At 48.1% G+C, this 15,092-nt stretch overlaps 1 long non-coding RNA gene, 2 other non-coding genes and 1 pseudogene across 5 annotated transcripts; 2 read left to right on the forward strand and 2 right to left on the reverse strand.

Moving 5' to 3' along the window:
- On the forward strand, positions 1-9,503 carry LOC105494031 (uncharacterized). Of its 2 annotated transcripts, XR_011616156.1 has the most exons (5): positions 1-129; positions 3,438-3,545; positions 8,225-8,311; positions 8,444-8,555; positions 9,014-9,503. It is a non-coding gene; the product is annotated as an uncharacterized lncRNA (long non-coding RNA). The 2 variants fall into 2 exon arrangements; XR_011616157.1 differs by lacking the exon at positions 8,225-8,311.
- On the forward strand, positions 7,181-7,263 carry TRNAL-CAG (transfer RNA leucine (anticodon CAG)). Its single transcript has one exon. It is a non-coding gene; the product is annotated as a tRNA-Leu (tRNA).
- On the reverse strand, positions 7,614-7,696 carry TRNAL-CAG (transfer RNA leucine (anticodon CAG)). The gene has a single exon. It is a non-coding gene; the product is annotated as a tRNA-Leu (tRNA).
- Positions 9,504-14,387: 4,884 nt separating the features above from the next.
- Positions 14,388-14,887, reverse strand: LOC105494030 (large ribosomal subunit protein uL23 pseudogene; annotated as a pseudogene). The gene has a single exon (XR_011616158.1). The product of XR_011616158.1 is annotated as a large ribosomal subunit protein uL23 pseudogene (transcript).
- Positions 14,888-15,092: the final 205 nt, after the last annotated feature.

Consider the following 15,092-nt stretch of genomic DNA (forward strand, 5'->3'; position numbering starts at 1 on the left):
GCTTTGGGATACAAGATATGGACCCACATAGCTGGACGTTAGGAGAAGCTGGAGTCTGAGATTTGCTGCCCGGGCAGTCAACCCTGCCTGCATGATAGGACCTCAATGAAGACTCTAGAAACCAAGACAGTGAGTTTACTAGGGTGGCAATAGTCTGTGCGTATTGTCACACATTGATGCTGGGAAAGTAACGCTGTCCCTGATTCCACAGGGAGAGGATAATGGAGGTTCCAGGTTTGGAACTTTCCTGGCCCCTCCCTATACACCATTTCCCTTGGCTGGTTTTAATTCGTATCCTTCGGCTGTCATAAACTGCAGCTGTGGTTATACAGCTTTCGGTGAGTTCTGTGAGTCCTGGCTGATTATGGAACCTAAGGATGGTTTGGGGAAACCCCTGAACTCTGTCGTTGTGTGAGCAGTGTCACTCAGCCACCTTGTTTATGCTTTTCTTTCTTTTCTTTCTTTTTTTTTTTTTCTGAGATGGAGACTGTCCCCTAGGCTGGAGTGCAGTGGTGCGATCTCAGCTCACTGCAACCTTCGCCCCCTCTGGGGTTCAATTGTTTCTCCTGCCTTGGCTTCCTGAGTATTTGGGACTACAGGGCTGCACCACCACAACCAGCTAATTTTTGTATTTTTAGTAGAGACAGGGTCTCCCTATGTTGCCCAGATTGGTCTTGAACTCCAGGGCTCAGTGATTTGCTCGCCTCGGCCTCCTAAAGTGCTGGGATTATAGGTGTGATCCACCGAGCTTAGCCCGGTCAACTTGTTTTACTTGAAACAGGCTGGGTGTGATGGTTTGTGCCTATAATCCCAATCCCAACACTCTGGGAGGCGGAGGCCAGTGATGGTGAGGGCATCATTTGAGGCTAGAAGTTCGACACAGCCTGGGCAACAGAGTGAGACCCTGTCTCTATTTTTTAAAAAGCAAAATAAAATAATTATATATATATATATATATATATATAATTTCTCAAATATATATATATATATTTGAGATGGAGTCTCTATCGCCCAGGCTGGAGTGTAGTGGCGCGGTCCCAGCTCACTGCATCCTCTGCCTCCTGGATTCAAGGGATTCTCCCACCTCAGCTTCCCAAGTAGCTGGGACTACAGGTGTGCGCCACCACGCCTGGCTAATTTTTGTATTTTTAGGAAAGACGGGGTTTCACCATGTTGGCCAGGCTGGTCTTGAACTCCTGACCTCAGGTGATCCACCCACCTTGACCTCCCAAAGTGCTGGGATTACAGGCATGAGCCACCTTGCCCAGCCAAATAATATTTTTAAAAAGATATTGCATTTTCCAGTGGCTGGGCACGGTGGCTCACGCCTATAATTCAGCACTTTAGGAGGCTGAGGCAGGTGGATCACGACGCCACGAGATCGAGACCATCCTGGCTAACACAGTGAAACCACGTCTCTACTAAAAATACAAAAATCAGCCGGGTGTGGTGGCGGGCACCTGTAGTCCCAGCTACTTGAGAGGCTGAGGCAGGAAAATGGCATGAACCCAGGAGGCGGAGCTTGCAATGAGCCAAGATCATGCCACTGCACTCCAACCTGGGTAACAGAGCAGGACTCTGTCTCAAAAAAAAAAAAAAAAGAAAAAGAATCAATGTTTGGGCAGGCGTGGTGGCTCACACCTATAATACTAGCACTTTGGTAGGCCAAGGTAGGTGGATCACTTGAGGTCAGGAGTTTGAGACCAGCCTGGCCAACATGGCAAAACCCCGTTTCTACTAAAAATACAAAAATTCGCTGGGCATGGTGGCGGGTGCCTGTAATCTCAGCTACTCAGGAGGCTGAGGCAGGAGGGTCACTTGAACCTGGGAGGCAGAGGGTACAGTGAGGCGGGATTGTACCACTGCACTCCAGCCTGGGCAACAGAAGGAGACCCTGTCTCAAAAAAAAAAAAAAAAAAAAACATTTTCCAAAGTGGCCTCACCATTTTACATTCCTATTGGCAATATGAGAGACTTCTAGCAGTAGCCTCTCATCCTTGCTAATACTTAGTATTGCCAGTTTTTTAAAAAAGCCATTCTAATAGGTGTGCAGTAGTGTCTCATTGTGGCTTTACTGTTTATTTCCATAATAACTAACAATGTTGGGCATCTTTTCATGTGGTGGTTAGCCATTCATATATCTTCTTTGCTGAAGTGTCTGTTTAAAGCTTTTGCCCATTTTAATATTGGGTTGTCTCCTTATAATTGAGATATAACTGGATGCAAGTGTTTTATCAGATATATCTGATTTTTAAAAAACTTGCAAATATTTTCTCCCAGTCTGTGGCTTGTCTTTTATTTTTTAACAGTGCTTTTGACTGGGTGGTGGCTCACACCTATAATCCTAGCACTTTGGGAGGCCCGGGTGGGCTGATCGCTTGAGCCCAGGAGTCTGAGATCAGTGTGGCCAACATGGTGAAACCCTGTCTCTACCAAAAAAATATAAAAATTAGCCAGTCATGGTGGCGTGCCTGTAATCCTAGCTACTTGGGAGGCCGAAGTGGGAGGATCACTTGAGCCCATGAGGTGGAGGTTGCAGTGAACCGAGATCGCGCCACTGCACTCCAACCTGGGTGACAAAGCCACGCTAATTTTGAAGAGCAAAATTGTTATTCTTTTTTTTTATTTTAAAGATAGGGCTTCTTTCTGTCACCCAGGCTGGAGTCCGGTGGCATGACCATAACTCACTGCAACCTCAAACTCCTGGGCTCAAATGGCCTCAGCTTCCCAAGTAACTGAGACCCCAGGTGTAAGCCACCTTGCCTGGCTATTTTTGTTTTTTTTTTTTAGAGTCGGGTGTCACTATGTTGCCCAGGCTACATTTATGTCACAACTAATGAGCCAATATTGCTACATTGTTATTAAATACTTATTCAGAGTTCTTCAGTTTTCCCCTAATGTGCTTTTTCTGTTTCCAGGATCCCAACTGGGTTACCACAGTACATTTAGTCATCCTGTGCCTGTAGACTCTGCTTGGCTGTGACAGTTTCTCAGAACTCCCTTGTTTTGGATGACCTTGATCATTTTGAGGAGTACTGGTCAGGGTTTTGTTTTTTTTTTTTTTAATTTGTTTGTTTTGTTTTGTTTTGAGACAGAGTCTCACTCTGTCACCCAGGCTGGAGTGCAGTGGCGTGATCTCAGCTCACTGCAACCTCTGCCTCTCGGGTTCAAGTCATTCTCCTGCCTCAGCCTCCCAAGTAGCTGGGATTACAGGCACGCGCCACCATGCCCAGCTAATTTTTGTATTTTTAGTAGAGACAGGGTTTCACCATGTTGGTCAGGCTGGTCTCAAACTCCTGACCTTGTCGTGATCCACCCGCCTCAGCCTCCCAAAGTGCTGGGATTACAGATGTGAGCCACTGTACGCGGTCCTGGTCAGGGGTTTTGTAGGATGTTCCTCAATTGAGATTTGTCTGATATTATTTTCTCCTGATTAGACTTAGAGTAATGCATTTTTGGAAGGAAGGCTACAGAGGTAAAGTGCCACTCAAGGATATCTACTATCAATGGAACCTATCACTGTTGATGTTGACCTTGATCACCTGGTAAGATTGTATTTATGTATTTATTTTTTACTTTTTGAGATGGAGTCTTACTCTGTTGCCCAGGCTGGAGTTCAGTGGCACGATCTTTGTTCATTGCAACCTCTGCCTTCTGGGTTCAAGCAATTCTCCTGCCTCAGCCTCCTGAGTAGCTGGGATTACAGGCATGCGCCACCATGCCTGGCTAATTTTTGTATTTTTAGTTGAGAGGGGATTTCACCATGTTAGCCAGACTGGTCTCAAACTCCTGACCTCAAGTGATCCACCCGCCTCAGCCTCCCAAAGTGCTGGGATTACAGTTGTAAGCCACCGTGCCCAGCCCATTTCTGGTTTCTACTTAGCTTTTTTCACTTAACTCTTTGTCTTGAGATTTCTCCATGGTATGAACCCGTTTTTTTTCTTTCTTTCTTTTTTTTTTTTTTTTTTTGGGTAAATTAGGATTGTGTTATTTATTTCTTTCATTACACAGCAAATATGAACCAAGCCCTATTATGTGCCAGGCCCTAGCCCCAGGGCTCCAGCTAATCACCAAGCCACAGAGTGACCAGAGTTTGGTTTTGGGGGGTGTTAGGGAGAGCCATTAAACAAAGGATTACCCAGATAATGTGCTTGGATGGAGACCCAGGCAGCTGGGGGACACTGTGCCAGACAACTCGATTTATGGTAGTGAGCAGGGAAGGTTTCCAGAAAGATCTGGAGTGTGAGGGTGGCCCTCTTGGTGTTGAACGGAGAGACAAGGCCCTGGCTGGAGCTGCCTCCAGAGAAGCAGAGAGGGGCACAGGTGGGAGAAGTTCTAGTCCCTCACTTCTTGGGGCCCCTGAGATCCAGCAGCCTGCCTGCCTACCCCACCTTCTGTCTCATGAGCCAACAAATCTCCCTTTTTTGCCAAAACGAGGGCAAGCTGGGTTTCTGTCTTTTACACCCAAAGAAATCGATGAATGGCATTACAGTCCCCCTAACTCAGCGGTCCCCAGCATTTTTGGTGCCAGGAACTGGCGCTGGTTCTGTGGAAGACTATTTTTCCCGGGGAGGTAGGGGTGGGTTAGGAGGGTGGTTTTGGGATGATTCAAGCACATTACGTTCATAATGCACTTTATTTCTGTTATTATAACATTATAATATATAATGAAATAATTATAGAACTCACCATATTGTAGAATCAGTGGGAGGCCTGAGTTTGTTTTCCTGCAACTCAATGGTCCTTTCTGGAGGTGATGGGAGATCATCAGACGTTAGATTCTCATAAAGAGTGCACAACCTAATCCCTTGCATGCAGAGTTCACAATAGGGTTCACGCTGCTATGAGAATCTAATGCTGCCCCTGATCTGACAGGAGGCAGACCTCAGGCAATAATGCAAGCGATGGGGAGTGGCTGTAAATACAGATGCAGCTTCCTTAGCTTGCCTGTGGCTCACCTCCTGCTATGCCACTGGTTCCTAACAGGTCACGGACCAGTATAGGGGTTAGAGACCCCTGCCTCTACTCCTCTCTTCTTCCTATATGGCTCAGAGAGGTGATGTGATCTACCCAAAGTCACACAGCAGGAATTCAAACGCAGTACTTCTCAACCTGTTCAAGGTTTAGCAGGGGCCTCTGGGATCCACCAGCCAGGTTTGTGATGGAGGGAGAGGTGAACTCAGAGCAGTTTTTGGGAGACTGAACAGCGAAGTGGTAGGGAAAGTTGGTCTCAGACCAAAGATATTACAGAAAATTACCCCTGGATGGAATCTTCCAAATCGAATTGTGCTTTAGGGCACTGTTAGAATAATGAGTCTCCTCACCATATCCTAATCCCTGGAACCTGTGGCTCTGTTACTTTAAATGCTTAAAAGAGAGTTTGCAGCTGTGGTTAAATTAAGGATTTGGGCTGGGCGTAGTGGCTCCACCTGGGATCCACCAGCCAGGTTTGTGATGGAGGGAGAGGTGAACTCAGAGCTGTTTTTGGGAGACTGAACAGCGAAGTGGTAGGGAAAGTTGGTCTCAGACCAAAGATATTACAGAAAATTACCCCTGGATGGAATCTTCCAAATCGAATTGTGCTTTAGGGCACTGTTAGAATAATGAGTCTCCTCACCATATCCTAATCCCTGGAACCTGTGGCTCTGTTACTTTAAATGCTTAAAAGAGAGTTTGCAGCTGTGGTTAAATTAAGGATTTGGGCTGGGCGTAGTGGCCTGTAATCCCAGCACTTTGGGAAGCGGGTAGATCACTTGAGGTCACGAGTTCAAAACCAGTCTGGTCAACATGGCGAAACCCTGTCTCTACTAAAAATACAAAAATTAGCCGGGCGTGGTGGTGTGTGCCTGTAGTCCCAGCTACTCGGGAGACTGAGGCTGAGGCAGGAGAATTGCTTGAACCCAAGGAGTCGGAGGTTGCAGTGAGCCGAGTTCGTGCCACTACACTCCATCCTGGGCAACAGAGTGAGACTACGTCTCAAAATAACAACAACAATAATAATAATGGGCTTGGAGATGGGGTGATGACCCTGGTTTATCAGACGGGCCCAGTGTAATCACAAGGGCTGTTATAAGAGGTTAGGCAGGAAAGTCAGAGTCAGAGAAGGTGATGTGAAGACACAGCAAAGGTTGGAGTGGTGTGGACTGAGGAGCCAAAGAATGTGGGTGGTCTCCAGCAGCTGGAAGAGGAAAGGAAATGGATTCTCCCTTCTGGCCTCCAGAAGGAATGTAACCCTGTGGTCCATTTTAGACTTCTGACCTCCAGAACTGTAAGATAAATAAATGAGATGGTTTTAAGCTACCAAATTTGTAGTTACGTGTTACGGCAGCAATAGAAATTCTTGAATCTCCTTGGCAGCATTTCCACCAAGTTACCATCCATCCTCGTCTTGAATGCCTCCAGCGACGGGGATATCACTACCAATACAGTCACCCTGTTTCCTTTCCAGCAAACTCTTTCTTCTCCCAAACCCATCCTCTGTAACTATCCACCCACTGCACCCCTACCTCAGGCCCCAGTTCTTGGAGCAAAGAGGACAGGCGGACACAATCCCAACCCCTTGTGTATCCGGCTTTTGTAGACAGATAATAATTCTCTTCCCCAAGCTTAACAATCTCCAATTTTTTCCCTCGATCAGCTTGTTATAAAGGTCTAAAAGCCAACTGTTTCTGGATGAGGCCCTAGGTAATCATTTGCAGAGTGGGATCTCCCAACCCAAGGCCTCCGGTCCTGAGGAGCGGATGACAAAAACCTTACAGAGTATCCTCTTTCCAACAATAATTCTCCAAACCCCGCCCCCTACTCCTCCAGTGCCCCATTCACAACCCGAAACATCCGACCGGTGTTAGTAATAGTTCATAATAATACCACCACTTGAGGCTCAGAGCCTGGCCAGGCGGCTAGAATTTAGCAACGTTTTTTCGTTTTCATTGTGTTTAATTCTGTTGAAGGTAAGGGAAACTGATTTTCCATTTAAATTATCTGTGTATTCAGTAGAAAGCGCCAGTTTGAGAGCAGCAGTGAGTCTCGGCTGCACCGGGTGGGTTTGGTTGTGGATAACCTAAGCTGTCAGCCGGACTCAGAACTGCCCCGGACCCCGCTTCTGGGTTCTGGGTCCCGAGCGTCGTTGAAGTATGAGAAGAACTACATCAGATCCCAAAGAGTCGTCTTTTTCCGGGAAGTCAGGATGGCCGAGCGGTCTAAGGCGCTGCGTTCAGGTCGCAGTCTCCCCTGGAGGCGTGGGTTCGAGTCCCACTTCTGACAAGTGTTATTTTCCCGGTATTTTAAAAGAGAAATCTCAGACGACCCCCCCAACTCCAACAGGGGACGTACGTTTTACAATCCAAAGTCAAATGAAAGTCTGTCAGGAAGAAAAAGTCCGATAGGACGTGGTGGTGCGATTCTAAGCTCCCTACTTCTGAAGAGGTTGAGGCGGGAGGATCTCGCCACTGCACTTCAGCCTGGGCGACAGAGCGTGATTCTTTTTCAAAAAAGAAAATGCTCGTTAATAAGAAAAAACTCGTTTTGTGAAAGAATAAAAAGATTATGAGAAGATACACGCAAGCCATCATAACCTCATTAATCTGCGTTCTTGGTGAGAAAAGTAACGAAGCTGTCAGAAGTGGGATTCGAACCCACGCCTCCAGGGGAGACTGCGACCTGAACGCAGCGCCTTAGACCGCTCGGCCATCCTGACTGCTTGACACACGTTTTGCAACAAGCTTCTTCACAAGCGCCGCAATGTGCGCATGCGCAGCGGACAGCAAAGACCCAAGCCTCGTTCTCCGCCCGGCGTTGGGTAGAGCGAGATACACTCACTTGCTCCAAGGGGCGTGGAGAGATGGGACGAGGGGGGTCAGCGCGATGCACCTAGGCAACGCCAGAGGGTGCGCAAGGTCTACTAGAGAAGGCCGAGACCGAAGACTATTACTTTAATACACATGCATTCGTGCCTCCAGAATGTATTCATTCTGCATGCATACATGTACTATTCATGTCAGCTTTGATTCCTGAAATCTGCAAGCAACCTTGCATTTCCCTTGTGCATAATGCAATCAAGTCCGTATATCTGCACTGATTTGTAGACATTTCCGTGGGCTGGCGCCCAATCTGGGTAAAGCCTGGTTATTGCAAGGCCGCCTGGCACTCTTACCGCGCTCTCCTTCCGAATACTCGCCCCAGCTGCAGCTTCACATTTGTATGTGTGTTTAACTCATTTACTCAGGCTCCGGAGTAGAACGAGGCCTGCAGCGGCACAGCCAGACCCGCCCTATTCCTATGTCCACAGCGCCCAAACCGTGCCCGGCACACAGTATGTACGCAGGGAAGATCCCGTGGATTCATTCTTCCCTCACTTCCTCTTTCTTGCATCCCCTCATTTCGTGACTCATCTCTTTTCCTGGCCCTTGCAGCATCTTCCTCTCTTCCCTTCCGCCCACTCTAGGCTTACGCACGCCGCGCACAGGCTGTTTCCAGGGGCCAGAAGATCTCCGTACCGAGAGGGTGCCCTTCACCACGAGATTTCTAGGATCTCAGGGTGCTGGGTCGCTGACCTGGTGTGTAACAATTACACATTAATTAATGAATTCCCTCATTAATGACTCATGTTCCTACAATGGCAGCTGCTGCCCCTCTCTGTACACAGGCACTAACAGAGAGGGTCCGAGACCCTCGGACATCTGTGAGCCGACTCTGGAGTCCCCAGGGGTCAGGCCCAGACGGTGTGAGCTGTGGGGTCACATTAACCTCTTAGTGCCCTCGGACTTGTCTGAGATGGTATCACAGAGCGGCCTCAGCCAGAGAACAGCAGCCCTTACCACCCTTGGATCAGATTCCCTTTAGATCCTTGGAGCTTGGGATGCAGCCCCTTGGGGGTGAGCAGAGGTCCTGGTTATTTGAAAGACGATGAAACCCTCCTCTTTCCCCGTCCCAAATGTCCTCCCCTCATTGACTGCCAGAATTCTTTCCTTTAGGTTTAGCACTAACCTCTTTTGTGTCCTCTTCTAAAATACAGATTGCCCTGGAAGCTGGAAAGAAAGTCAACAAACATTTATTAAGCACGTGCTATGTGCCACTCTTCTAGATGCTGTGAACGAAATAGAATTTCCACTCTCAAGATACATTCAGGCATGGAGCGAAAGGAGAAGGATAAGAAACAGGCGAACAGTTACGTCCAGGTGTTGTTAAATGCTGGGTAGAGGATGCATCAAGAAACTCATGAGAGACTTTAAAACAGGCAAAAAAGAGAGCTGGATGTTCTGTCTGGAGCACCCATCAAGCTGTCTGATTCCATAAGGGCTTGCACCTTTCATTACTTTTATGTCCAAATAATTCTTGTTCACAGAAATGCAGGTGAATTTTGTTAGGGTAAAATGCAATTGATCATTGTCCTGTGGATATTGAACAATTTTGCAATCTACTTATAAATTCATTTCAGCATTCCTGATTGCCAATATATGTGTGTCTTTGAATTCTCTTTTGAATTGGCTGTAACATTGAACAGGTCCTCCCATTAATTAATGACTAAAATAAAATCTTTGACATGTTCATTTTATATTTATATCAGAATTATGATTTTATATTAAAAATTATCCTTTTGGCCAGGCGAGGTGGCTCATGCCTGTAATCCCAGCATGTTGGGAGGCTGAGGTGGGCAGATCACGAGGTCAGAAGTTCAAGACCAGCCTGGCCAACATGGTGAAACCCCGTCTCTACTAAAAATACAAAAATTAGCCAGACGTCGTGGCACGTGCCTGTAATCCCAGCTACTCAGGAGACTGAGGAAGGAGAATTGCTTGAACCCAATAGGCGGAGGTTGCAGTGAGCTGAGATCACACCATTGCACTCCAGCCTGGGTAACAGAGTGAGACTCCGTCTCAAAAAAAAAAAAAAAAAAAAAAAAAACCAAAAAACCCTTTTAACAGTGATCAAGAGTGATTGGGGCTCTCCTAGGCAGGGTGGTTAGGGAGGGCCTCTGTGAGGAGCTGACACTGAGTTCAAAAGGAGAAAGACAAGCACTATCAAAGCTGCAGATGGCAGCATTGCAGATGAAAGACATAACCGGTGCAAAGGCTCTGAGGCAGAGAGGAATATAGTCTGTTGCAGGGACAGCAAGGCCAGTGTGGCAGGGGTAAGGTTATGGGAAGGTTCAGACCATATCACACAGGGCTGGAGTGCCAGGGAAAGGAGTTTGGATTTTCTTCTGTGATGGAGTAACTGGTGTGTTTTTGTTTGTTGTTGTTGTTGTTGTTGTTTTGAGACAGGGTCCAGCCCTGTCACCCAGGTTGGAGTCCAGTGGCACAATCTTGGCTTACTGCAGCCTTAACCTCTTGGGCTCAAGCAATCCCTGCCTCAACCTCCCAAGTAGCTGGGACTACAGGTATGCACCACCACACTTGGCTAATTTTTGTACTTTTTGTAGAGACAGGATCTTGACATGTTGCCCAGGCTGGTCTCGAGCTCTCGAGCTCAAGAGATCCTTCAGCCTTGGCCTCCCAAAATGCTGAGATTATAGGTGTGAGCCACTGTGCCCTGCCTGGAGTGTTTTAAACAGGGGAGTGGCATGGTCTTGAGGGCCCTTCAAAGACTATCGCTTTGGCTGCTGTGTGGAGAATGGACGGGAGGCCAAGGGAAGAATTGGAAGTCCAGGGAGAAGGCCAGGGCAGGGAGGGTAAGATGATGGTGGCTGGACCAGGGAAGTGGAGATTGCAAAAGGTGGTAGAATTCAAGATTCAGGATGTGTTTCGGGGTAAAACAGACGAGCCCTGCTGGCTGGCTAGTGGGTGTGTGGGGTGTCAGGGTGGAGAGAGAGGATGCAGGGATGCAACAGGAGGTCACCAAGGCCATAGAGGAGCCAGGTTACTAGATGCTTGGTTTCCCTTGGAGGCAAGGGCTTTGAAGTAGGGGCTGCTAGCTTCCCACTTGCACCCCATTTTGCAGACCAGGGAGGTAAGGCTCAGGTGGGCTGAGTGACTTGCCCAAGGTCCTCTTTGGGGCAGAAGTCCTGCACTCTACACCACTGGAACCCTCCCATCATTTCTTCCATCACCAACCTCTCTGAGTGCACATCATTTTAGAGAGGAGGAAACAGAGGTAAGGCCAGAGCTGGAGCCCACACCAGCCCCGCCCTGCCTGCTGCCCTCCTGGCCTGCCTGGGAGAAAGTGCTCCCTTGATGGGGCTCAGCACCAGGTACTACATAGCCCTGTCTCCTGGGTTTGCGTGGATGATCAGCGGTCCTCCCTTGACACCTTTCATGTGACAGCCTCCTGGCCTGGAGGAAGCCTTGCACCCCTAGGTCCCTGAGACCAAAATTGGGAAGGGAGGCCACTATTTCTGTTTACGTCCTGTTTCCATCTTATCAGCAGCCCAGACACGAAAGAAGAGCCCTGTGGGACAGGCCTCACCCATTCCCTGCTCTGGGCATTTGTCCAGCTTGGGAGAAAAAAGTCCCCTGAGTGGAGCCTGAAAAGCCCACAAGCAGCTGGGGAAGCCCCGAAGTGGCTCTTCCTGTGCTTTGCCCTATTTTGCACAGATGAAGTCAGATGGCCAAATGAGGACCTAGTGTTTGTCCACCCAAGGTGCCTGAAAGGGATAATTCCTAGCATTCCTGGGACTTCGGCACACATCACCAGCCCTGCCAGGGACACGTGTGGCAGGAAGCTGAGTATTAGAGAATATTTCCTTTCCATCCATTATCTCACTTAATGTTCATCACAGCACCATAAACACAGGTCATCATTTCATTACCCCCATTTTACAGGAAAGTGAGAATCAGAGAGACCCCATGAATTGCCCAGAGTCACACAGCTGATAAATGGAACTTGATTTCTCTGGCTCAAAACTCCTTGAGGCCAGGTATGGTGGCTCACACCTGTGATCCTAACACTTTGGGAGGCTGGGGTGGGAGGATCGTTTGAGCCCAGGAGGTCAAGGCTGCAGTGAGCTGTGATCATGCCACCTCACTCCAGCCTGGGCAACAGAGTGAGATGCTGTCTCAAGAACAAAACAAAACAAAACAAAACCCCTTCTTGAAAACTGTGTGCCTAGCATTGTGCCGAGCACTTTCTTTATATTGTCTCCTTAAAAAAAAAAAAAAAAAAGGCCATGAGGGCCAGGCACAATGGCTCACACCTGTAATCCCAAGTGTGACTTTGGGAGGCCTAGGCGGGCGGATCACCTGAAGTCAGGAGTTCGAGACCAACCTGAACAACATGGTGAAACCCCTGTCTCTACTAAAAATACAAAAAATTAGCTGGGCATGGTGGCAGATGCCTGTAATCCCAGCTACTCAGAAGGCTGAGGCAGGAAAATCGCTTGAACCCAGGAGGCAGAGGTTGCAGTGAGCTGAGATTGTGCCACTGCACTGCAGCCTGGGCTTGACAGAGCGAGACTTCATCTCAAAAAAAAAAAAAAGAAAAAAAAAAAGAAAAGCCACGAGAGCTTGCCAATTCACATGGCAGGATGGACTTTGAGTTGCTGTTTTTAGTCCTGTTTTCATTATCGAGGAGATTTAAAAGAAAGGGTAGGATTTTCCCACTAAGGCAGTCCAAGTAGCATGGCCAAGCTTTTGTTGTTCAGGCTCTGGTTTCCTTGGCTGAGGGTGGAGGGCAGAAGCCACTGGAATCCAGGAGCGAATGCCTGTCAAGGTCCTGGTTTGGATATCTTGACCAGTGAGGGGAAAAGCCAGGCCAGCCCCAGGAAAATGGGGGAATCTGAAGGTGAAGTGGATGAGGCAGGTAACAGGATGGGGTGGGGAAAGTTTGGTCCCTCGGGAGCCGGAGCCAGAGACCCCAAGGTCCACCCTTGGCATGGAGGGAGACAGACGGCTCAATTTCTTGGTTATGAGTAGATCACGTGGACAGTGAGCATTTCAGTGACAACCAGAATAGACCAAGGGCCAGGAGCTCACTTCCAAGTTCTCTGGACTGCTTCTCCCCATGCCCCCTAGGTCTTTGGCCATCCTAGAAGGAGAACCCCAGGAATGGACGAGACGACAGCTTACCATCCTGATAGGCAGGGAGTAAAGGGCTATTTTTTTAAAAAAAATTTTTGAGATGGAGTTTCACTCTTGTTGCCCAGGCTGCAGTGCAACAGTACGACCTTGGCTCACTGCAACCTCCACCTTCCAGGTTCAGGTGATTATCCTGCCTCAGCCTCCCGAGTAGCTGGGATTACAGGCGCCCACCACTACGCCCAGATAATTTTTGGGTTTTTTTGGTATTTTTAGTAGAGACAGGGTTTCACCATGTTGGCCAGGCTGGTCTTGAACTCCTGACCTCAGGCGATCCACCTGCCTCAGCCTCCCAAAATGCTGGGATTACAGGTGTGAGCCACCACGCTCCATCGGCCAATTTTAATTCGAGCCCTCATGGCCGAGTGTGTGGACTCTGGGACCACCTGAGTTCAAATCCTGCTTCTGCCATTTGCTAGCTCTGTGACCTCAGGGTAGTTACTTAGCCTCTCAGTTCCCCAGTTCCCCCGTCTGTAAAATGGGCTTAGTACTGGTATCTATCTTAGAGGATTGTTGAGAAGATCAAATAAGTTAATACACGCTGAGCACTTAGAATGCCTGGAACAGAGTAAAAGCTTTATGTGTTAGTGCCACAAAATAAAACAATGTGACTTTTTTTTTTTTTGAGACAAGCTCTTACTCTGTCACCCAGGCTGGAGTGCAGTGGTGCAAACACAACTAACTCCAGCCTCGACTTCCTGGGCTCAAATGATCCTTCCACCTCAGCCTAACGAGTAGGTAGCACTACAGCCACATGCCACCACTCCTAGCTAATTTTTGCAAAAAAAAAAAAAAATTTCTGTAGAGATGGGGTCTCAATATATTGCCTAGTCTGGACTTGAACTCCTGTTCTTAAGCATACCTCCCACCTCAGCCTCCCAAAGTGCTGGGATTATAGGCATGAGCCACTGAGCCCAGCCCAGTGAGATAGTTCTTGTGCCTGGTGAATACTATGGGGCCAGTTTGACCTGCCAATCTGACTTTGTGGAGAGAATCTCTAGCCTGCCCTCTCCACAACCACAGTGCAGCCTGACTGCCTCACCTGAGTCAGCCGTGACCAGCTCTGCAATCTCTTCCCCCACCTTCATCTCCCACCTCCATTTTTTCTGGTTTTCCCATACAAAACGTACTCCCTCCGCAGGGCCTTTGCACTGGCCATTTCCTCTGTCTAGAGCCATCTTTTTCAAATGACTCTTCCTCAGCACATGGCTAAAGCAGCCCCCACCTCTCCTCCCGCTCACTTGCTATCTGGCCCCCTATATGAGATCCAAAGTCACTGTGCTCATTGGCTGGCTTATCTGTTTTTTGTTTTTGTTTTTGTTTTTTTTTAAATGTTGAAAAGATACATATATATATATGTATCTAAATATATATATATTTAGAATTAGGCAGCTGGACTCAGTTTAGATGATCCCAATTTTGTTGGCAACATCCAAAGCGTCGTAATCAGGAGCCAGTCGAACATACGCCTTTTTCTCTCTGAATCAGGGTGTTGACCTTGGCCACATCAATGTCACAGAGCTTCTTCACAGCCTGTTTAATCTGGTGCTTGTTGGCTTTAACATCCACAATGAACACAAGTGTGTTGTTGTCTTCTATCTTCTTCATGGCAGACTCAGTGGTCAGCGGAAACTTGATGATAGCATAGTGGTCAAGCTTGTTTCTCCTGGGGGCGCTCTTCCGAGGATATTTGGGCTGCCTCCGGAGTCGCAGTGTCTTGGGCCGCCGGAAGGTGGGTGACGTGCGGATCTTCTTTTTTTTGTGGCTGTGGACACCTTTCAACACTGCCTTCTTGGCCTTTAAAGCCTTCGCTTTGGCTTCAGCTTTAGGAGGGGCAGGAGCTTCCTTCTTCGCTTTCGGCGCCATCTTGTGAAAAGCCTGGCTTATCTGTTGATCGTGTTTCTCCCCGACTAGGCTCTGCGCTCTGCGAAGGCAGGGACCTTGGCCATCTAGTTCACCAGGGTATTCCTGGCAGGTAGGGCATTCCTGTCACATAATAAGAGCTTGGTAAATAAATAGTACATGAGTGGGTGAACGGACAAAGGAATGCATGGTTGGATGGATGGATGGATGGACGGACGG

Source organism: Macaca nemestrina, chromosome 18, assembly GCF_043159975.1.
Source record: "Macaca nemestrina isolate mMacNem1 chromosome 18, mMacNem.hap1, whole genome shotgun sequence".
NCBI classification, from domain to species: Eukaryota; Metazoa; Chordata; class Mammalia; order Primates; family Cercopithecidae; genus Macaca; species Macaca nemestrina.